The 24,498-nt window shown below is 35.7% G+C and overlaps 1 protein-coding gene and 1 pseudogene across 6 annotated transcripts in view; both read right to left on the reverse strand.

Moving 5' to 3' along the window:
- LOC149558746 (uncharacterized) overlaps positions 1-3,189 on the reverse strand; it is a 65,481-nt gene extending 62,292 nt beyond the window's left edge. The window contains exons 1-2 of one of the 6 annotated variants that reach the window (XM_089832838.1): positions 2,968-3,047; positions 2,469-2,761 (exon numbers count right to left, since the gene is read on the reverse strand). The gene's annotated coding sequence lies outside the window, so the exon portion shown is untranslated. Of the gene's footprint in view, positions 1-2,468 lie in introns of all 6 variants that reach the window. The other 5 variants (XM_089832839.1, XM_089832840.1, XM_089832837.1 and 2 more) reach the window with 5 other exon arrangements.
- The window catches only part of LOC149558747 (PH, RCC1 and FYVE domains-containing protein 1-like), an 83,007-nt pseudogene that overhangs the window by 13,404 nt on the left and 45,105 nt on the right, over positions 1-24,498 (reverse strand).

The following is a 24,498-nucleotide window of genomic DNA, read 5'->3' on the forward strand; positions in this document are numbered from 1 at the left end:
TAAAACGTTGGTGTTGTTAGGCAGAGGCAGAGTAATTTCCCAAGATGGGTAGGCACATGTATTTCCAATGCCTTGAAGGAAAAGTCCTGAGATGGGTATGACCATGCATTCCCAATGTGTTGAGGGAGCCTACTTGTAGATAATTCCAAAGTGCCCTATGACAAGTAATTTCCCATCCCCCTTAGGGTTGATGTTTAGAAGAGTTTCGGAGTGAAGTAAGCAATCAAGGCTTCATTATGTACTGTCACATGTATTATGAAACATTCATTGTTTCTTAATTTAATCCAATTTAAACACATGGTAATTCATGTTGATCATTAGAAATTGACAGCTTCCTAGTAGGGGAAATTACATAAACATGCAAATAGACTCGATTTCTTCAAATTGGCACAAAGGACCTCTATACTATACTACTTAGATAAACAGATTGAAAATCAAAATTGAACTAAATTTGGGAAATCTGAATGGGAAATGAAAATTGAATATTGAGATTCAAATTTATATGAGTGGACCTAAAACAATGTTTTAGATGGATGATATTGAAGCACAAGCTAGCTGTAATGAAGAACATGAAAAGTCTGGAATGCAGTGTAAAACCATCTAGGTAGTAAGAGTGAACAAGAGTGCCATGAATGAATGGCTAAAAAGATTGACAGTGTATATCTTGCTGGTCCTTATGAAAAATTACGATAGCATAAGCCACCTAGAACTAGAAACCTGTGATCTTTTTATGGAAATAAGAGTCCCATGTGTATTTGTAGAATACTTCTAAGTGGCAAAGAAATTCCCCAGAAGAAAATCTGTATTTGTGACAATAAAAAGCAGTGTAACCGGAAGAAGCGTCGCCCCCCTCTGAGATGCATCTCAGAAACGGAGACTTGTCTCCGAGATCTTGTGCATACCCAAAGACTTCAAATTTTGGTGGAGACTTTGTTTCAAAGTCTCACGAATCTTCAAGTCTCCTACCATGAATTTTGATGTCTCTTTATGTGCATCTCCAAAGTAAAAAGCATATTAAAAAGTAATAAAACAAAACATTTTATTTTTTTATACATTTGCAGTTTGAGTTTTGAACTATTTGACTCTATATGACACAATATTAAATGAGTAAATGACATTACAATTAGTAGTAGTATTACTATAAGTAATTTGAATTTCAGATTTAAAATTTTGATTCAATGGTTTTAATATTCATACTTAAAAATTTACATTCTTGTTTTCAAAGCTCTATGTTATGATATTTCTTGGAAATTATTAAACTATATTTAGTAATTGCTGTCTCCAAGTAACCCCATCTCCTGTTTTTGGAAAATAGTCTTAACAATACCAGTACCGGCCTCTGAGACATCCAAGTCTCCCCGTCGCCAGGTGACCTCGGTAAAAAGTTAGTCTATGAAAAGGAATCAATCAATGAAAAGGTATCAAATGGCATTAACGATAAATTACAAGAACCAGCTGCTGGCATCACTGACCAGGAAGATTACCTAGGAGAAACAGATCTGCTTAACTTAGTAGCTCTCAACTGAGCTGAACATAATGATATCAATGCTAATGCTAACCACCACCCTCCTGCTCCTCCACCCGAAGACTGCCTCCAAATAAGGAATACAAAGCCTTAAAAGTTCAAGCGAATTGAAAAGTGACTCTTTAAGAATGTGCCATTCAGCAGTCCAGACTAAAAACGTTTTATTGATTATTTGCTTCTATGTTGCCTTTTACAGCCTGATATTTTGGCCATCGATGTATCAATTTGTTCTGTGCCATTTTGAGCTGCTTGTGACTTATCAAGCTTTTGTAGATTTTGTAATGTTGTTATAAATTAATGAGTTCACGATCTGGCAGCCTAACAATTTGGGATTGCTGACTTCGAAAAACGTCTTCGCTATAAAATATATTATAAATTACCCAAGCTCAGTTTGGTTGTCTTGATTTAAAATGCAATTGCATCTATGTGGTTGTGCCCAATATCCTTAAATTCTGTTGCAGCTTCTACTTGATGTAAGGTCGTCACCTTCCAGATTTCTTGTTTCAAACAAGAACCCCGAATAAGATCCAAACAGCAAATGAGGGGTAAAAATCAGAAAAATGATAAAAATAAACCTGCAATTAGTACCGTGGGCCAAATCCAAACAGGTCATGGGTGCTCAAAAACGAACACCAAAAAGCATTGCATTTGGTACGGAAGGTCATGCAAGGTACCCCAGAAGCATCACTTCTGTCCAACTCTGAACTGTCAAAACAAACCCACTGCAAAATCTATGCAACTATGTATTTGTTCGATTTCTTCCAAGCAATTCAATTCAGCAACCATTGATTCATTATAATTTTATAAATCTAAGTATGGGTATTCAGAGTCACGTCTAGTCTCTCAACCATTGCCCTCAAACGAAAATTAATATAACCAGAATTTTTAAATAATATAGTAAAACTCAAAAATACAAATACAAATTAGGTATAATCAGGCTTACATATTATTTGTGATTGCCCAAATGCAAAGATAGGCTTGAGGGTGTCACTTCAATGCCTTTTCTGCCGAGATGTCGCTGCTCACATTCCACTATACACATAACCAAGCAGAATGTATAATCAAGACAGTACGAGGATCTGAACAGCCTTAAGCTTCGAGATTGGCTGTATGGTACCCGCCCAACTTGCTCTGCTACAAATTAAACTAAACCAGTCCAAATCTCTGCAGGACCTTTCCAACGTTCTCTGCTCTTGCTTTAACTTCAAATCCAGTACAAAACTATTTATACAACGCCTATAAGAAATCAAAAAAGGAAAATTAGATCGGAGGAGAAGTTGAAATCCAGTCCTTGTGAATGAAAGTAATAGGGGATTGGAGAAGAAGTTAGCCTAGTGGATATGTAAAACATGTGCCCCATGTTAGTCATCTCTGCTAATTATTGAGCAAATTGGCAATGAAAAAGATTGTTTATGTGCAAGGAAACAATTCTATATTTGGACCTCCACACCGGACTGATGAGAACCCACTTGCCTAAGATCCCTTGCGTGAGTAAGAATGTTTTTGTATCAGATTTTTTGGGGTATCGAAAGGTTAAGTCATTATTATTATTATTAACAAACCAAATTCCCTACAAACCGACCAAATATACACTTAAAACACCTCTGTTTTTTTTTTTCTCCTTTTTTTTTTTGGCATTGACGAGATCTCATATTAGTTAACTTCCCGTTACATGGTGTACACCTCTCTTGTTACACAATTCTTTTGTTCTTGTTTTGTTTTTTTGTTTTTATTTTATAGGTGGAAAAATATATATTAAAATTTATATGTATAATGGTTATGAGATTTTAAAATGGAAGTGTAATTTTTGAATCAAATTTATTGATCTAGAATAAGTCAGATTGTGATATTGCTATCACAATTCAAGTGTGTAGTTTTTTAAGCTAAACGCATTGACTTGCGGTTTATGAATGGTGGTTCACACAGATTCATCTCTCATGAGAATGAATGGAATATTGAGCACTCATTGTATCTAGGTGATGCTCACAAAGATGAAGCACCAAAATGTCTCAAGAGTTTACACATCCTAGCATTACTCTAGCTCGAGCACGCTTAACTATGGAGCTCCCTCCATGGTTACACTAACTCTACTTGCAACCCTAGTTGCAAACCCTTTAGCAAGTGGTGTGCCTTCTAAACCATTCATTAGAAAGCCTCTTAAACTCATCAATTGATAAGTAGGAGATGCTTTCTACACCAAGTCAATTTGTCATATTTGCTATCGAGATTCAATTGTGTAGCTTTTTGAGTTAAACTCATTATCTCCCATGAAAGTGAATAGTACACTTCACACATTAGCACTCAGTGTATTGTGGGATGAGAGATGGGCTCTTTTGAACCACTACTCATGAAACATGGGCCAATGTGTTTGACTTGAAGCTCACAAATGCAATAAGTAGTAAGTGTGTCATTTGTTCTCGTGAGAGATGGGTTCTTAAGGAATAATTATTCATGTAACATGGATTAATGAGTTTGGCAATCCTAATAGTAATGTTACAATTTAACTTGTATAAAATATAAAAATATCTCCTACTTATGAAGAAAAAAATTCAATAAGTTTATTATTAGCATGAATTTTATAGAATTGAAAATAATTCACATTAGCATATTCGTGAAAGAGTGACATCTCTAATTCTTTTTAACTTGGACATTATGAAAATATTGAAAAAGTTAAGAGAACTTATCAAAAAAATTCTAGTGACTCCAACTTAAAAACATAATAACAATGAGTTTCTTTTATAACATGCGTAACAATAAATTCTTGATAAGACCATTTGAGAGAAATATGAGCAAAAGAGAAAACATAAAAATTAAATGAAAGAGGATTTGTTATTGGCATTTGATGAAGATGATGGGACATTGGCATAACATGGTCTTGTTACTATTGACAATAAGGTTTGCAATATGTGTGAGATTACAACGAGGTCAAATGGAAGGATGTTGATCAAGGTAACTTGCATTCTTAATTGATTAAGTCCTTAGGACACTAAGTCATAATAAGACAAGATCTTTACATGCTCTAGAATGTGAATTGTAGAGTGCAGTCCTAGGAATGATGTCTAGACATGTCTTGTATTTTAAATGTATGATCACACATCTTATATACACTTTATGGATAATTTTGTGAACATGTGTAGATGGTTCATAGTGCACGAATAGGAGTAGAAATAGAGAAGATAATTGAACCAAGGTATACTCTACTTGGATATGATTGGGTTGTGTGATTGAAGATGTAAAATCATGAGGATATTTATGAGTCTTTTTTGGATCGATGCACTTCCAAGAAATCGATAAAAGAAGATATTGGATTCTAATGATTGATAAAGGAAGTGGTGAAGAACAATGAAGAACAATCAATTAGATTGTTAATCAGTGATATGAAGTTTATTTGTGGAATTAATCAATACTTAAAGGATACATGATGATGTGTCAATGCTGACATGGAAAGATAGGCATTACTTATTTTGGTCAAGTTGATCTAAGATTCAAGAAGAGGTCCATGAACTTAGGGAAATATAACATGTTTTGACTTTCTTGTCAAATCTATGCGCGATTGGATTATTTTGTCAATGGAAGTTAGAGATTATTTACAACTTGTTTGGAGAACTTGAAAGAACGAAATTTTAAATTTATTATGAACTGTTAAAGCAATAGAAAACTCTAATTAAGTGAATATTTTAATAATAGTTTGTACATGAAAAAAGAAGAGTGAAAAATAAGTGAAACTGAGAAATCGTGTGTGAGACAATGACAAATTGAGAATCAAGGAGTGTGACTGAGGATAAGAGTTAGTTTGTATGTGAAGAGAAAAGTGTTAGTCCAATTGGATTTGTTCAAGAAAAGTATCGGTATTATTAGTCAAATCACTCTATTTGTTGTCTCCTAACAATTGTAGCAAGCTAAATCCCTTAGCATGGTCATACTTAGTAATATGAGCAAGATCTTTAATAGGATCTAAAGATCAAATCCTTTAACAAGGTGATGTTAGATAACAGATAGGGGGGGATCCATTATGTCCAATTATCTCATAGTCCCTTCAAACATCTCAACACCATCAAAGCATCATAAACATCAACAAAAATAACTTCAATACATTCAATCACTCAGTAGACACATCCAACTGAATACTTAACGCATGCATCCACTTCTTTCCAAAGTATTATCAAATTGTTCCTTGCATTATCAACTGTCGATAAAAAATGTTTATTACATAGTTATCTTAGTTATTACCGAGTTGCAGTAAATTGTAAAAACATGTAAAATAACTTGCAACACAAATAACATTCATACAATTTTGACACCAAGATTTTTAACATGGAAACCCTATTAAGGGAAAAACCACTAGGGACTGGCAACCCAAAAATTTCACTCTTCTGAAGTGATCTCTATTAGGAAAAACCTTGTTAAAGGTTACATACACTTTGTTAAAGTGATCCTGTTAAAGGATTTCACCAAAAAATCATCTATACCTTATCACTCACTATCCTTGACTAAAATGAGTGGCCTAATTTAAAGGACTTACAAACACCACTAATCGATGTTACCATATAGGATTTCACAAACTTTTTGAGTCCACTTCATACTTCAAAAATTTTCTACTACAATGGTTAAACAGTAACATTGTAAAGTGATATGTTAAGAATAACAACTACATTTGCTTGTTTAGATATTTATTCTTGCTCTCTCTCTCTCTCTCTCTCTCTCTCTCTCTCTCTCTCTCTCTCTCTCTCTCTCTCTCTCTCTCTCTCTCTCTTTTACTCACTTGGTTGATTCTGCCTTTCATAAACTATTCTTCTTATCTTCTCATTGTTCTTCTCAACTCACTTGTCTCAACTCTTAGCCATTCTCCTTCAACAGATTCGACATTTCACACTCATTGCAACATTTCAACATAATCACCTTATAACTAGCAACACAGTGAAATCAGCTCAATAACATAACAAAATCAACAACCTAAGTTGTTGTATTCTCCTCCTTAAATTGATTTCTTAATGATTCCATATCCTTCCATCTTTTGTCTCTTAATCAAAACCATCTATCTTAGGTTTACAATTGAATTCCTTCGTACAATAAATTCAGACACATAGAAAATATAACTATACATAGAACTTTGTGTCCATCATTTTCCTTCTTCAATTCCCTTCATTAGATCCTTCTCAAATTTTCTCCATTGTTGATCTTGCAACAACCTTTGACTCACACTTTAGAGCTTCTTGAAATTTCCAAATTTCCATCAAAAGTCAGCCTCAAATTCTAATTTTCCAAAATTGTTCATCTGGTTGTCACTCAGTAAATATTATATTTAGTCCAGAACATATAACTCGGTTAATACTGACTTGCTCGGGCAACATTGTGTTCTTCCTTCTTTACCAATCACTAGGATGTTAACAATCTCTCCAATGCTTAGAATACTCCCCCAAAGGAATACTATCAGCATTCATGATAACAGAATCAGTTATGTCCAGTTATCTCACAGTCCCTTCAAACATTTCAACATAATCAAAGCATCATAAACATCAACAATAATAACTTCAATACGTCCAATCACTCAATAGACACATCCAACTTAATACTTAATTCACACATCCACTTCTTTCCAAGTTGTTATCAAATTGTTCCTTTTATTATCGACTGTTAGTAAATTTGTAGCTATTATCTAGTGATATCTCAGTTATTATTGAGTTGCACTAAATTATAAAAACATGTAAAACAACTTGCAACACAAATACCATTCACACAATTTTGACACCAAGATTTATAATGTCAAAACCCTGTTAATGGAAAAACCACTTGGGACCGATAACCCAAAATTTTCACTCTTTTGAAGTGATCTTTGTTAGGATAGAACCTTGTTAAATGTTGCATACACATTGTTAAAGTGACCTCGTTAGAGGATTTCACCAAAAGATCTTCTAGACTTTATCACTCACTATCCTTGACTAAAAAGTGTGGTATGATTTAAAGGACTTAAAAACACCACTAATCAATGTTACCATATAGTAGTTCACATATTTGTTAGGTCCACTTAGTACTTTCAATATTTTATGTTACAATGGTTAAATAGTAATAGTGTAAAGTGATATGTTAAGAACAAAAACTACCTTTTCTTATTCAAGTCTTTGTTCTTGCTCTCTCTTTGTCTTTTACTCACTCATCTAATTCTGTCTTTCACAAACTCTTCTTCTTTTCTTATCTCTGATTTGCTCAATTCACTTGGCTCAACTCTTAGCTCTTCTCTTTCAATAGCTTCAATAGTTCGCACTCACTACGAAATTTCATCATAATTGCCTTCTAACCAGCAAGACAATGAAATCATCTCAACATTATAATGAAATTAGCAACCTAAACTATCTTGTTATTCTTCTTAAATAGATTTCTCAATACTTCCAGATCCTTCCATCTTATTTTGCTTAATCAGAATCATTGATCTTAGGTTTACAACTGAATTCCTTTATACAATGAATTTAGACACATAGAAAATATAACTTTACATAGAATTGTGTCCATTCTTTTCCTTCTCCAATTTTCTTCATCAGATCCTTCTCAATTTTTCTGCATTGTTTTTCTTGCAACAAACTTTGATTCATGCTTTAGACCTTCTTGAACTTTTTAAATTTCCATCAAATGTCAGCCTCAGATTCCAATTTTCCAAACGTTTTCATTTGGTTGTCACTTAGAAATACATTTTATTTACTCAATCAATATATAACTCAGTTAATACTAACTCGCTCGGGAGACATTGCGTTCTTCCTTCTTTACTAATCACTTGAGCAATACTATAGTCACTCGGTGAATACAATCTCCCTTCATTAACCTTGTGATTTGGTTAAGCTTATGATATCCAATACTTGTAATACATGATTATAAAACAATCAAACCAATATTACATAATTGTTATCCAACTCATTCAAGTACCCATTGAATACCTTACATATCAACTTTGTCTTCATCATACTTTCTCCAAATCCTCTTCATCAATCGAATGATATGGTACTTTTTTGAATTAGCATAATGTCTAGCCAATTAAGACTTTGACATTAATGACAATATAACAATTGATATGACTCTTTTACATGCATCATAACATCATCACCTAACAATCTCCCACTAATAATTGCAATATTATTTGGGGCTAACATATGAGACATTTACTTGTGTTGTAAATCTCTTAGTAGAGTAGTCTTTAATAGGACTTTCCAACTCCCAACAAGGCTAAGATACTCCTAATAGGGTATGCATTTAATAAAGTGATTGTAATTAGTCCTAACTAGACCATATAATTTTATAGAGCTCAGTAAATATTATGGGTTCCCTCTCCACTGCAATTTTTTCCCCTCTAATCAAGGCTTTAACAATACCAAAATATTGGTGTCTCATGTCAAATTGTGTAGATGTCAAATGTTGTAGTGTTCTATATTATTTTCAATTTTACATGTTGGTTATTTTGGAAGTTTTTAAGTTCAGTTATAAGCTTTTATATAACACAAATTCCCCCGATGCCTATTCAACCTAACAATCAATATCAAAGACAAGTTCCCTTGAAGATGCCTAATAGCTCAGGTGAGATCCTTTGAATAGGCATGAAAATTTACAAGTACAAGAAGCAACTTGTAGAAGTAGAAGGGGTGACTAATGAGCTCAAGAATCAGTTGAAGATGTCCATCGTCAAAAGACAAGAGTTAAATGAACAAATAAATGATAGTTGAGACTACATTGAACAAATGTCATAACATAGTGGATTAGAAGAATTTAAGGAGACAATCATAGATTTGATGAAGGAAAATGAGAAACTAGTCAAAGACAAGGAGAACCTAAAAAAAAGGTTGGATGCCCTAGTTATCAGATTAAGTGAAGACTCTGAGGCTAGGAGATCTACAAAAGACTTTTAAAAAGAATAGAATATATTGTTGAAAGAAAAAGAGGAAAAGCTACTTATTGTGCAAAAGAACCTACATTAAAAGATTGAAGAGGTTGAAAGATTGAAGAGATAAAATGAACAATTGAATGATGATCTAAAAATTGTTGGTGAAGCAAGTGCCTTACTAAAGAATTATAATGAAAGTTCAGCTAAGATTGATGAACAACTCAAAGGCCAAAGGTTGAATAAGGAGACAAAAGGACTTGGGGTTTTTTGAAGACCTTGAAATTGGTGAATCAACTGAGAAAACCAAAAAGGAAGCCTCACTTATGGGAACACAATGGAAATATGGTAAGAAAGCGTTCAAACTTATTTTCTTTAATCATTGTAAAGTGGGTCACATTGAAAATATATGTAGAAGTAGGTTGGTTAGTAGGAGAAACACTTTCAAAGGGTATTGTTTCAGCTACAACAAGTTTGGACATTGTACAAAGGAATGTAGGTCTCAAAGTTTTAAGGGGCATTATTTTTCTTCCAACAAGTATGGTCATAAGGTTGAAGGATGCAAATCAAGGGATACTAATGCAAGGTTACCTATGAACCAGTTAAATCCTTATCACATGGTAAGAAGGTAAGCAACTATATTCTTTCTTTGTGGAAAACATGGTCACTTAGCTAATAATTGTAGATTGAGTATTACAAGGAACATAAGATGATCTTGGAGAACTATCGATATGACATGCTTGTTAGCATGAATGTTGATGGCATTTGTAGTGCCTCTCGTGTTTGCATGTGGTAACTTGTTATATTTTGATTCGAGATATATTTTGATACTCATGTTGGATGATATTCGAGATGACTTGATGGTCATATACTATATTTTTTTCCAATATCATAGATGATAGATACTATGTTGCTCAGTTTGATCATATATGCATGATGATGCTCATTGATTTGACATGATGCTTTATGATGATATCTGGTTATTTTGTATTCAGACATATACTCTATTTCTGATTATATGATGGACTTATTGGATTCTAGATACTATGATTTAGTGCTACATATATTTACTTCATTCTTGCCTTGAGATGTTTTATGATGCAATGAGTAATGTAAATAGATTATTTTAATGTAATTAATTAAATGGTTGATTACATGATTTAATGCATTTATCACTTCAACTATATTATTTTATGCAATTTCACTCGATCGTGTTGTTTAGTGTGCAGGATTTATATCCCCAGTAGTGGCACATGGAGTTAGTGATTTGGCTGGTTATACCTAGCAAATGTCATCCCTATATGAGCAACATATCTTGCTTAATTGTTAATTAAACCCTCTGATGATTTAATATATTCGAATTCATTTGCATTTTTTACTAGACCAGTATAATGTATGTGCATTTAGATGTTCGCATTTGTCATGGAAATTATTAAGGAATATTATGATTTAATGTTTTAAGGGTATTTTGGTATTTGGTCTTATTATTTTAATTGCTGACAACTTTGTCGTAGTTGAATTTCATTTAATTAGAATTACCCAATTTTGTGTGGGTTGAGAAGAGGGTTTAATGTAGTAAGCTAGTTATTTTCCTCATATTATATTACACTTTTAAAGTGAATATATATTCCAAAAAGTGAGTAATTTTCTCACTTATCACTTATAAATTGGAATTTGAGAGCAAAAATCCAAAAACCCTCTTAAGGAGGATTGTTGTTTTATTCGTTGTGGGAGTTATGCATGTGAGATCGACACAAGATTGATCTAGTTGGATCCAACTTGGGGAGACCTTGGTTTGCCTAGACTTTCGACAGTTTTAGTGAAGCATTTATTTTATCACGAGTGTTCCCATTTTTGTCCTTTTGGCTGCCAAGTAGGGCTCTTCCATTTTATGCCTTAGCTTCATTTCTACATCTTTTTTTGGTACTAGTTTGTTAGGAGGTAGAGAAGTAGTGTTCCCCTTCATTCCTATATGCTGGCTCTACTCGGTTGGGTGGTTACAAGCATTTGTTTTCCTTTTTGAGTGGGGTTTGGGGGTTTTGAACCATTATGTTAGCCATTTTAGCATGTAGGCTCTAAACCCAAATTTTATTTGATATCTGGGATTTTATACCCAATTGTAAAAAGGGTTTTAATTTCATTAATTTTCATCAACATTGGATTTTGGGTATTTTTGCCTTTGCCTTGATTTGTGTGCCACCCAATTTTCTTGGGTGTTTCTTGGTACTGATGTTGGTTGTGGACTTAGATTATCTACGAGGAATCTAATCTAACCATAGATGTATTCTTTTTGCATTGGGATTCATGTTGAATCTAGACTCCCAACTATATACTCAGTTGAGTGATTTTATACGTGGTAATTTTATTGTTTCTCATCTAGCCCTTGTTGTTTATGATCTTTGTGTAGTTGGTGTACCCACACATGATCATGTAAATGTGCACTTGTTAGGTTCTTGCAAGGCCCGAACTCCCAGTTGATATCGATAGAGCTATGCTCATTAGGGTTGGGTTGGGAAATTGCATTGCCTACGGGCACTCATCATGTGATGAGCATGGGTATATAGGGTAGACAAGTGAAGGGGCTTTTCGCGTGACCCTGAGTGATTTTTTTGACATGGTAAACGTGAAGAAGTTTCTAATAAGTGATAACTAAATAAATTAATGGGTAATAAATGTAATGTCCCCATCTTTTTAGCAACTTAGTGGAGTTCTTAGCCTTTATGTTCTCCAAAGGCTAAGTGGAGAAATAAGAAATTGATTAAATTAATTTAATATAAAGTCATTAAATAAATTAAAATTAAAATGTGACTTTATATTTAATTAATTTAATTTTCTAGAAGCACAATTAATTGTTGTATTGCAGGGAGAAGCTTCTAGACAATGCGTTAATTATTGGAAAAGAGGAAGCCTCTAGTAATTGCAATTAATTAATATTTTATTTCCTTCTAGAAGGTTGAAGGAACAATATAAATAGAGATGGGAGCTTCATTGTTTAGCATTGGATTATTGTGAATTTCATTTGATAAGAGCTTGGAGGTGTAAGTTATAGAATTGTTCTTGGCATTAGAGGACGTTTATCCTCTCTTGTGACATTCTAGACATCATTCCCTTAGGGTTTGGCCTTTGGAATTCATTGCTATGTATTTTATTTTATTAGTTTGAGAACTAAAATTATTTCAGGAGTGGTTCAATCTTTAGTTTGCATAAATTCCTTCTTGTTCATGTTATGTGGTTTCAAAATCTATGTAAAAATATTATAATCTCTTTCAACAGTTGGTTAAGTTCTTGGGCATTTCTAGGGTGCCCATTATAGTGGTATTAGAGCTATTAGTCTTGCCATCCTATGGAGGTCTTATAGGGCATTTGGGATAGCTAGATAAAGGAAAAAGTGTTTGACAAAATGTATATCGGTTCAGATTAGGACGTAATGTTTAGACAGTTACTGAGTACATTAGAGGAGGGACAACGTATGCAACAGGAGCAGAATAGGTGAATGGATATAATGTTACAACTTATGGCTAGATAAATGGGCATCAATATTGAAGATATGTATGTGAGATCTCATGGTGTTGCTCCAGTGTAGGAGGTAGTTGATACCTCAAGTGGGATCAAGACATGTATAGAGCCACCCAGCTATGATGTTGGTGATGTGGGTGTTTCAATGGAGCCAGTAGATGTGGGTTTATGCTCTAGTATTATTAATGCACAATCTAGCATTGAGTCATGTGTGTAGAGTTAGGAGTTCACATATGAGGCTTTGTCAAGGGATGGCAATGAAACAATAGTTGGATTAGGAGAATACGAGGAAACTATCATATCAGCAGCCACTTTTGTGTCAGTTGAACCTTCCAATGAGGAGTTTAGCAGTATGCATGCAGTTGTTGATGTGTGTTGTAATGATGGCACACATGTTGATGATTATGAGTTTACATCAACTACAGAATCAGTCCAATTTTCTTTTGTGTTAGTTAGTGTTGTTCCTATGTCCATATATTTTGATGTGCTACAATTGTTGTTGATATAATTGGCATGAGTGCATATGGTTCGCTTGTAGATACATCTTTTCCAATAAATGTTGGTGATGATCAGGATTCCTATCCAATATATATTATGTGGGTGGATACAAGGAAGAAGAGGTTTCACAGATCTTCTACGGAGTTTCCTTCTGGTGACATTTTGATTTCTACATCATCAACACAAGTTTTGGGAGCTAGGCTATAGGACATCTGGTTGGTCTTGATGATGCTGGTTTGTAGTTGGTTTAATGTCCATAGGAATGTCACATACTACTTCATTTGGGATTTGAGTGGAGGTTGGAGTTTATTGTGTTGTTGGATTTCTTGAGGACAAGCAATTTCAAGGAGGGTGGACTATAATGTCCCCATCTTTTTAGCAACTTAGTGGAGTTCTTAGCCTTTACGTTCTCCAAAGGCTAAGTGGAGAAATAAGAAATTGATTAAATTAATTTCTTATAAAGTCATTAAATAAATTAAAATTAAAAGGTGACTTTATAATTAATTAATTTAATCTAGAAGCACAATTAATTATTGTATTACAAGGAGAAGCTTCTAGACATTGCATTAATTATTGCAAAAGGGAAAGCCTCTAGTAATTGTAATTAATTAATATTTTATTTCCTTCTAGAAGGGTGAAAGAAAAGTATAAATAGAGGTGGGAGCTTCATTGTTTAGCATCGGATTATTGTGAATTGCATTTGACAAGAGCTTGGAGGTGTGAGTTATAGATTTGTTCTTGGCATTAGAGGATGTCTATCCTCTCTTGTGACATTCTAGACATCATTCCCTTGGGGTTTGGCCTTTGGAATTCATTGCTATGTATTTGATTTTATTAGTTTGAGAACTAATATTATTTTAGCAATGGTTCAATCTTCAGTTTGCATAAATTCCTTCTTGTTCATGTTATGTGGTTTCAAAATTTATGTAAAAATATTAGAATCTCTTTTAGCGGTTGGTTTAGTTCTTGGGCGTTTCTAGGGTGCCCATTTCAATAAAACTAAGATAATGAAATGTGAAATACATGTATAATTTATCTGAGGGTATGTGCCTATACGATCTAGCCAAGGGTAGATGTATGTATGGTTTATTCAAGGACATAGTGTGATGGTCTCCTGAGGGAGAGTTTATGCATAATGTTTAGCTTAGGCTCCACGATGCCAAGTGACCTACTCTCCACTAGAGTCCCTACATAGTAGACCCATAGAGCATCTAATCAGGACCTATTTTGTTGCATTGTTGCATGATCTTGGTTTCATTTCTTTGTACTGCTTGGCATGAGGGTTAGCCATGGATGACAGTATTGTGTGTGTTTGTGGTCAAATCACTATCTCCATACAACATGAGTGGGCCTACAGGTTCCATGTAGTTGGGAGGCATAGCTACCTATACCACTACTAGGCACCTATGTATAGAGTTGACCTTCCTTAATGTTTAGTTCCAGAGTTGGATGTTCACATGGTTCTCTGTGCCCTTTCAGAGTATGTTTCCCTTGAGATTTATGTTATTTTAGTTCATTGAGATAGTTGATTTATGCACATGTATGTTCACTACAATGTTGCTTTTTTGCATGATTACATTAGATGTTATGGATTAGATGGTTAGATGTTTGATTCTCCTTTATTAGCATGTCATTTATATTCCATGTTCTTGAGTGTTTGAGCTTCAACATATGTATTTATGGTACTCCCCAGCGTGGAGGATTCATTCTTACTGTACTTCTATTTATGTATTTTATCTATGTTGTCAGTGGATTTCATGTCAAAGATGTGTTTCTTGGAGTGAGGAAGGCATTCTCTCACATGAGGCATGGTAGATGCTCGCACGAGTGTGCGTACTCTCATGTGGATTGGCATTTACTCATGAGAACTAATACTAGCTTATGATTAAGGTATTCTCTCATATGGCTGAGCATTCTCTCGCACGATAGAGTATTCCTTCATGTGAGGTGTGATACTTGCTCGCATGAGCACGTGTTCACTCATGCAAGTCTAGAATGTTGTACTTCCTCACACGATAAACATGGAGCATTTTTGTGCACCTTTGAGTAATGAGATTTGGAGTCTTGGATACCTTATTGGGTTGCACACCTTCCTAGATCTTGACAGTTCAGATACAAAGTATATCATTGTATGTTTAACTTTCATATTTGGTTAATGAATGCATTGGTAAGTAGTGATACTTGGAGATCATTGGTTGCTTGGATTGTTGGGTTAAGTCTTCCATTGTGATCTTGTGATCACTTGCATGTTGATGTTGTTAGAATCCATGCTTAATACCTTTAAAAAATGTATTGGCTTTATTTATCCTTGTTCGAAGGATCTTCAGGCGAGGCATTACATCTGGTATCAGAGCCCATGTTGCAACATTGGGATATCTATGTTATGCTCCCACTATGAAATCATTTTGGTTATGCATAATATTATCTTATTTTGGCTTATGGTATGATACTTATGTTTGTTGTGTTTGACTTTGACTCTTATCATGTTACTCCTTTAGAGATGCCTACTACACGTAAACTTGGTGGTTGGAGGAATAACTGAAAAAATAGCGATGAAGAATAACACCATGAGAAGGAACGTCAGGAAGGTGGGGGAGGACAGGGTAATAACCATCAAGTTGTTATTGAGGCATTGGTGCCTTTATTACAAGACCTTATAGCTTGGTTGGGACCTCGAGTTGGGGAAAACCAATATGACCATGGCTGGGAAGAAGGATCTCACCATGAAGAATCCCACATGTCAGAGCATGAAGGCAAAGTGGAGCGTAGGCATGAACGTGAGTGTTCTCACACACCACCTAGTGGTGGAGATTATTATAGGAGAGGTAGTGGTCAGGACAATGGAGATTCCATTCAAGTGGATATGATAAGAGACCTTTACAGGTCTAAATCACTGTTGTTTGATGACCTAGGAGGTGGTCTTAAGGCTGAGACATGGTTACTGGATATGGGGCATTGCTTTTCCTTGCACCGTATGAAAGCAACTTGAAGGCCCATTATGTTGTTACACAGTTGAGAGACCATGGATATGTATGGTGGGATGTGGAGAGGGAGAAGCTCTAGATCATTATAACAGATCTCACATGGGAGATCTTTAAGGAGAGGTTTAGGGATTAATTTCTATCTCCACAGTATCGAGAGGCTTGTGCTGACGAGTTCCATGAGCTCAAACAGGGAAACATGTCAGTGGATTAGTATGAGAGGCGATTCTTTGGGTTGAGATGGTAATCTAGCTACCATTATGATGAGGTACTCCTCATGCAAAATTTTATCAGGGGTCTTAAAGACTCTATCATTGGGGATGTCCATCTTCACTAGCCTAGGACACTTGCATTTGCCATAGAGAATGCGAGATTTGGTGAGAGTAATGTGGCTAGGGGACTCAGTGTTAGATCATGATCTTAAGCCATAGTACATGATCTACAGGACATAGTATACCACCCCCTCAAACATAGTTCACAGGGAAGGTCCAAGCCCAATCAACACCCTCACAAGGTGGTCATGGTCGCCAGGGTCAACAACACCATCAATGTCAACCTCAGGGTGGATAGAGTTCAGGTACCATAGGAGGAAAGGGGTGTGACCAAAATCAAGGGAAATAGTCCCAACAGAATCATCCTTCTCAAAGTAGTCAGCAGGACTCTAGCAGAGGGAGTGCACTATATTCTAGTGCTTCCCAGGGTGGACATGCATATGGTTCCAATTTTAGAGAAGATGTTTTTCATGTGGTTAGCTCGGCCATAAATCAGTGAAGTGTCCTCAAAAGACATCTTTAGGACCTAATAAAGGTGTGACCATGTATGAGCCTACTGTGGGGGATGCAAGAAGTTCCCACATAGTTTTTGCGGTTGTTGAAAATCATCAAGCTAAGCACCAGGGTATAATAGTTGAGGCTATAGATACGTTGCATGGTATTTCTTCTATAGTATTATTTGATCCAGGTGCTTCGGATTCTATTATTTCACCATCCCTTGTTCAACAATGTGGGCTAGTGGTTGTGCGATAGGTTGATAGGTGGCATGTTGAGTTAGCCATGGGTTCCAAGGTGACTATGGACTTGATAGTTAGTGGTTGTATGTTGGACTTGGGCACCTTCACCAACATAGTTGATCTTTGTATCCTACCCTTAGGATCTTATGACATTGTTTTGGGTATGGATTGGTTAGTCACCCATTAGGAAAATATAGACTACTAACGTAAGTTGGTACAATGTGTTGATGACATAAGTGGCCAAGTGGAGCTCATAGGGGTCTAGAGGCTAGTCTTACTTCGGATGATCTCAGCTAAGTAGTTGGAGTAGAGTGTGTAACATGGATGTAAGATGTTTGTGGTCTCTGTTAGTGACCTTGAGGAGGTTGAGAGTCTTGAGGTGATGTTGGATTATTACCCACTCCATCACGAGTATGCAAATGTATTTCTTGATGAAATACTAGGTATGTCATCGAAACACGACATTAACTTTCATATTGATCTCATTCTAAGAGCGAAGCTTATTTCACAAGCTCCTTACTGTATGACTACTCAAAAGTTGAGTGAGCTCAAGTTGTAGTTAAAGGAATTGTTGGCCAAGGGCCATATTCATCCTAGTATATCCCCATGGGGTGCACCAATAATCTTTGTGAAGAATAAAGATGGGTCATTGTGTTTATGCATTGACTACCAGTAATTGAATAAGGTGACAATGAAGTACCAATATCTCTTATCGAGGATCAATGACTTGTTTGATCAGATGAAGGGAGCAAGAGTGTTCTCGAAGATTGATCTTAAGTTAAGATACCATTAGCTTTAGATTCATGAGGCTAACATTCATCAAACAACTTTTCGTACACGCTATAGGTATTATGAGCCTACGATTGCACCCTTTGGGTTAATCAATGCGCCATCAATTTTTATGAGTTTGATGAATGGATTTTTTATGAGTTTGATGAATGAAGTATTTCACACGTACCTTGATTAGTGTGTCCTTGTGATCCTGGTTCATTTAAAGATCGTTGAAGAGCACAAGGTCCATTTACACTAGGTGTTGCAGTGCTTACGAGATCATGAGTTGCATGACAACTTGGGTAAATGTGGATTCTTCCAGTTTGAGGTGAAGTATTTGGGGCACATCATCATAGGTGATGGTATTGTAGTAGATTTGGAGAAAATTTGAGCTATCATGGATTGGCCAACACTTGCTAGTGTTTCTGAGGTTTGTAGTTTCATGGGATTGGTAGGTTACTACCATTGATTTATAAAGGATTTCTCATGAGTGGCTCATTCCATTATTTCTATGAAGTAGAAAGGGAAGAAGTATGTTTGGTCATATTAGTGTAAGTTAATGATTGAGGCTCTGAAGGAGCGATTGACAAGTGCACTAGCCCTTGTTGTGCCTAATCCTATAGGTAGTTTTATGGTTTGCACAGATGCATCGTTGGAGGGTGTGGGTGCAATGTTGATGCATGATGGTTGTGTGATTGCATATGAGTCTAGAAAACTCAAAGACCACAAGCTTAACTACCACACTTATGATTTGGAGCTTGCAAAAGTTGTGTATGCGCTTGTGTGTTGGAGACATTTCCTTCTGGGGCATAGGTTTGAACTACATAGTGATCATTGTAGCTTGCAATGTATCTTTTCTCAGCCAAACTTGAATGCACGATAATGTCACTGGATAGAATTTTTGTGTCAGTATGATTTTGATGTCCATTACATCAAAGGGAATGAGAATGTTGTCACAAATGCCTTGAGTAGGAGATGGCATGAGATATTAGTTTTGTCATTGGGAGTGGATTTGTGAGGCTGTATCTTAGAGATCTTACCTAGTGACACATGGTATCAGGAGGTGAGGGTGGAGATTGAGTCTAGATGTACCCTTGAGGGGAGGTTTTCAGGTTATTCACTAGAGTCTGGTGGACTAATGCGATAGTTGGGCCACATTTATGTGCAAGTGTTTGGTGATCTTTGTACCCTTGTTTTATCAAAAGCACATTGTGCACCATATTCTCCACATCCTGGCATCAAGAAGATGCATGTCAACCTTAGACAATTGTACTTTTGGGTAGGGATGAGGCACAATGTTGTTGATTTTGTTGCTTGATGTCTTGAGTGCCAAAGAGTGAAGTCAAAGCATCAGCATCCGAACAGTCTTTTACAACCACATACCATTCTAAAGTGGAAGTGGGATACTATATCTATTGATTTTATCACATCATTTCCCATGTCATCACAATGACATGATTGTATCATAGTGATAGTGGATAAGTTGTCCAAGGTAGCACATTTTTCGCCCATGAAAGCATCCTACACAACTTCTGCAGTGCATGTTTTCTTGGAGGACATTGTTTGATTGTATGGAATCTCTCATCAGATTATATTGTATAGGGATCCAGTGTTTACTTCATCACTGTGGACATCTCTCCAACATGCCTTGGGCGTGTAGCCCAATTTTAGTTCATCATACCACCCAGAGATCAATGGTTAGATAGAGAGAGCAAACCAAGTTCTGGAAGACGTGCTCACATGTATGTGATGGATAGGGAGGTGAAGTGGGAGGACTACTTGCACCTTGTTGAGTTTACTTATAATAATGGGTATCATGTTCTCTTGGCATGTCACCTTTTTAGACCTTGTACGGTAGACCATGTCATACCCTTTTGAGTTGGGATCATTTAGAGGACTGGGTAATTTTGGGTCCATAAATGCTTCAGGATATGTAGTAGCAGATTTTTCGTATTAGAGAGCATTTGGTTACTACCTAGGACATGTAGAAGAAGTATGCAAATGCCCATAGGCTGGATCATCACTTTTTAATTGATGATTGAGTGTTTTTGAGAGTGTGTTCATAGAAGAGTTGCATCTGTTATGGGAGATGCTCTAAGTTGGTGCCACATTTTGTCAGACTGTTTGAGATCGTAGAGAGGATCAGTCATGTTTCTTATCGACTAGCATTGCCACCTAGCTTATCACACATCCATGATATTTTCCATGTTTCTATTTTGAGGCAGTATATTCCTAATGTGGCCCATGTACTTGATTGGGATGCTTTGCAGGTAGAGGACATGCAACTTTCTTTGGAGCCCATTTGTATCCTTCAACATCAAAGGCTAACCCTCAGAGGTTGGGATCTAGAGCAGGTAAGCTGTCTAGTGGGACTCGAAGGATGAGACTTCTACTACTTGGGAGGACGCTACATGGTTGAGATATTTGTACCCTTATCTTTTTCCAGGCTTCCACGAGTAAGACTATGCCTAGTTAAGGAGGATGTAGTGCCTCTCATGTTTGCACTCAGTACCTTGTTATATTTTGATTCAAGAGATATTTTGATACTCACTTTGGATGATATTTGAGATGACCTTATGGTTAGATACCATATTTTTGTTGCCAATATCAAAGATGATAGATATTATGTTGTTCAGTTTGGTCATATCTACATGATGATGCTTATTGATGTGACATGATGCTTTATAATGATATCTAGTTATTTTGTATTCGGACATATACTCTGTTTATGATTATATGATGGACTTATTGGATTTTGGATATTATGATTCGATGCTACATTTATTTACTTCATTCTTTCCTTGAGATTTTTTATGATGCAGTGAGTGATGTAAATAGATCATTTTAATGTAATCAAATAAATTGTTAATTATGTGGTTTAATGCATTTATTGCTTTGGCTATATTATTATATGCAAGTGCACTTGATCGTGTTGTTTAGTGTGCAAGATTTATATCCTCGATAGTGGCACATGGAGCTAGTGATTTGGCTAGTTATACCTAGCAAATGTCATCCCTTTATGGGCGACATATCTTGTTTACTTGCTAATTAAACCCTCTGGTGATTTAATAAATCTGGATTCATTTGCATTTGTGACAAGACCAGTATTTATGTCTGTGCATTTAGATGTGCGCCTTTGTCACAGAAATTATTAAGGAATATTGTGATTTAATGTTTTAAGGGTATTTTGGTATTTGATCTTATTATTTTAATTATTGGTAGCTTTGCTGTAGTTGAATTCAATTTAATTGGAATTACCCGATTTTGTCTGGGTTGAGCAAGGGTTTAATCTAGTAAGCTAGTTATTTTCCTAATTTTATATTGCACTTTTAAAGTGAATATATATTCCAAAAAGTGAGTTACTTTCTTAGTTCTCACTTTTAAATTGGAATTTGAGAGCAAAAATCCAAAAACTCTCTTAAGGAGGATTGTTATTTTATTCCTTGCGGGAGCTATAAGCATTGGATCGGTGTAGGATTGATTTTGTTGGATCTGGCTCAAGGAGACCTTGGTTTGCCGAGACTTTCAATAGTTTTAGTAGAGCATTTATTTTACCACGAGCATTCCCATTTTTGTCCTTTTGGCTACCAGGTAGGGCTTTTCCATTTGTATGCCTCAACTTTGTTTTTGAGTATGTTTTTTATACTAGTTTATTAGGAGGTAGAGAACTAGTGTTCCCCTACGTTCCTGTATGTTGGCTTTACTCGGGTGGGTGGGTACGAGCATTTTTTTCCTTTTTGAGTGGGGTTTGGGGGTTTTAGACCATTATGCTAGCCATTTTTTAATGCAAACTTCGAACCCAAATTTTATTTGATATATGAGGTTTTTATTCCCAATTGTAAAAATGGTTTTAATTTCATTGATTTTTGTCAACTTTGGATTTTGAGCATTTTTTACTTCACCTCAATTTGTGTGAAACCCAATTTTCTTCGATATTTCTTGGCACTAATTTTGGTCATAAACTTGGATTATCCATGAGGAATCCAATCTGACCATACATGTATTCTTCTTGCATTGGGATTTGTGTAAAATACATACTCCTAGCTATGTGCTCGGTTGAGTAATTTTATATTTGGTAATTTTATTGTTTCTTGTCTAGCCCTTTTTGTTTATGATCTTCATGTAGTTGGTGTGCCCACACACAAGCATGTGAATGTGCACTTGTCAGGTTCTTGCGAGGCCCTAACTCCTAGTTGATATTGGTAAAGCTATGTTCATTGGGGTTGGGTTGGGAAACTGCATTACCTACAAGCACTCATTGTGTGATGAGCATGGGTATATAGGGTAGACAAGTGGAGGGGCTTCTCTTGTGACCTCGAGTGATGTTTCTAACAAGGTAAATGTGGAGAAGTTTCTAATAAGTGATAACTAAATAAATTAATGGGTAATAAAACTAAGATAATAAAATGTGAAATACATGTACAATTTATCCAAGGGTATGTGCCTGTACAATCTATCCGAGGGCAGGTGTCTATATGGTTTATTCAAGGACATAGTGTGATGGCCTCTCAAGGGAGTCCTAAGGGAGAGTTTTCTTATGATGTTTACCTTTGGCTCCATAATGGCAAGCAACCTACTCTCCACTAGAGTCCCATAGAGAATATGACTGGGACCTATTGTGTTGCATTATTTTATGATCTTGGTTTCAATTCTCTACACTACTTGGAATGAGTGATAGCCATGGATGACTGTATTATGTGTGTGTTTGGTTGGATCACTATCTCCATTAGCACGTCGAGAGTGGGCCTACGAGGTCCACCTAGTTGGGAGGCATAGCTACTTATACCATTGCTAGGGACCAATCTACAGAGTTGGCTTTCCTCCATGTTCAATTTTAGAGCTGGATGTTCACATGGTTCTCTATGCCCTTCTGAGGTATGTTTCCCATGAGATTTATGTTATTTCAGTTTATTGAGATAGTTTATTTATGCACATGTATGTTCGTTGCGATGTTGCTTTTCCACATGATCACACTAGATGCTATAGATTAAATGGTTAGATGTTTGTTTCTCCTTTATTAGCATGTCTTTTCTATACCATGTTCTCAAGTGTTTAAGCCTCGACATATGTGTTTCCAATACTCCCTAGTGTGGAGGATTTATTCTTATTGTACTTCTATTTATGCATTTTATCTATATTGTCAGCCGATTTTGTGTCAGAGATGTGTTCCTTGCACAAGGAAAGCATTCTCTCATGTGAGGCATGGCATATACTCATGTGAGTGTGTGTACTCTCACATGACCTAGAATTTACTTGTGTGAGCTAATACTGTCTCGTGCTTAAGGTGTTCTCTTATACGACTAAGCATTCTCTCACATGGTGGAGCATTCCTTCATACGAGGCATGATACTTTCTCGTGCGAGCATGTGTTCACTCGCATGAGTCTAACATGTTGTACTTCTTCATATGATGAACATGGAGCATTTTTGTGCACCTTTAGGAAATGAGATTTGTAGTCTTGGATACCCTATTAGGTTGTGCACCTTCCTAGATCTTGACAATTCAGCTATAAAGTATATCATTGTATGTTAACTTTCATATTTGGTTAATGAATGTGTTGGTAAGTAGTGACTCTTGGAGATCATTGGTTGCTTGGAATGTTGGGTTAAGTCTTCTGTTGCAATCTTGTGATCAATTGCATGTTGATGTTGTTAGAATCCATGCTTAATACCTTTAAAAAAATGTATTGGATTTTATTTATCCTTGTTCTAAGGATCTCTGTGTGGGGCATTACAACATTCCTATGGGGGATTATCTTAGAATTGTTGGAGAGATGATACAATTATCATATGTTGCATTCATGGCATTATTTGTCATTGATGTCAACATACATGTTATTCTATAGAGATTGACAAAGCAAAAAATATAGATTGAGGTTGCACAGTTCAAGGATTGAAGATGAGGCTATGTGCAACTGGGGATGTGTTCTAGAGGGTGTCCTGATGATGTGGCTTAGTCTGCATGTCAAAATATGGAGACAATTGATAGTTATTTGAGATTTATTAAAGACAATGTTCAGAAAAAGTTCATGAGAAGTAGTTATTGATGTTTTGATTATATCTTCTAACAGAGATAGAATCTGATTAAATGTGGTTGTATAGAGGTAGAAGACATGAAAAAGATGCATTGGTCAAATGTGTACATTTCGATGAGCATCACGTGATGATTTGTGAAGACTATCAGCTGATAGTTTGGTTGTATTTTCGAAAAGTTATAATATTGTAATGTAACATAATATCTTAATGTGGTCCTATATTATAATTGTAAATTGGGAAAGCCTAAAGGCCAACTCAATAATTAGTCTGAGGAGTTGGCATAAAGGAAAGTTGTTTTCCTT

Source organism: Cupressus sempervirens, chromosome 5 (genome assembly GCF_028749045.1).
Source record: "Cupressus sempervirens isolate cs-2001-9-10 chromosome 5, ASM2874904v1, whole genome shotgun sequence".
Lineage (NCBI taxonomy): Eukaryota > Viridiplantae > Streptophyta > Pinopsida > Cupressales > Cupressaceae > Cupressus > Cupressus sempervirens.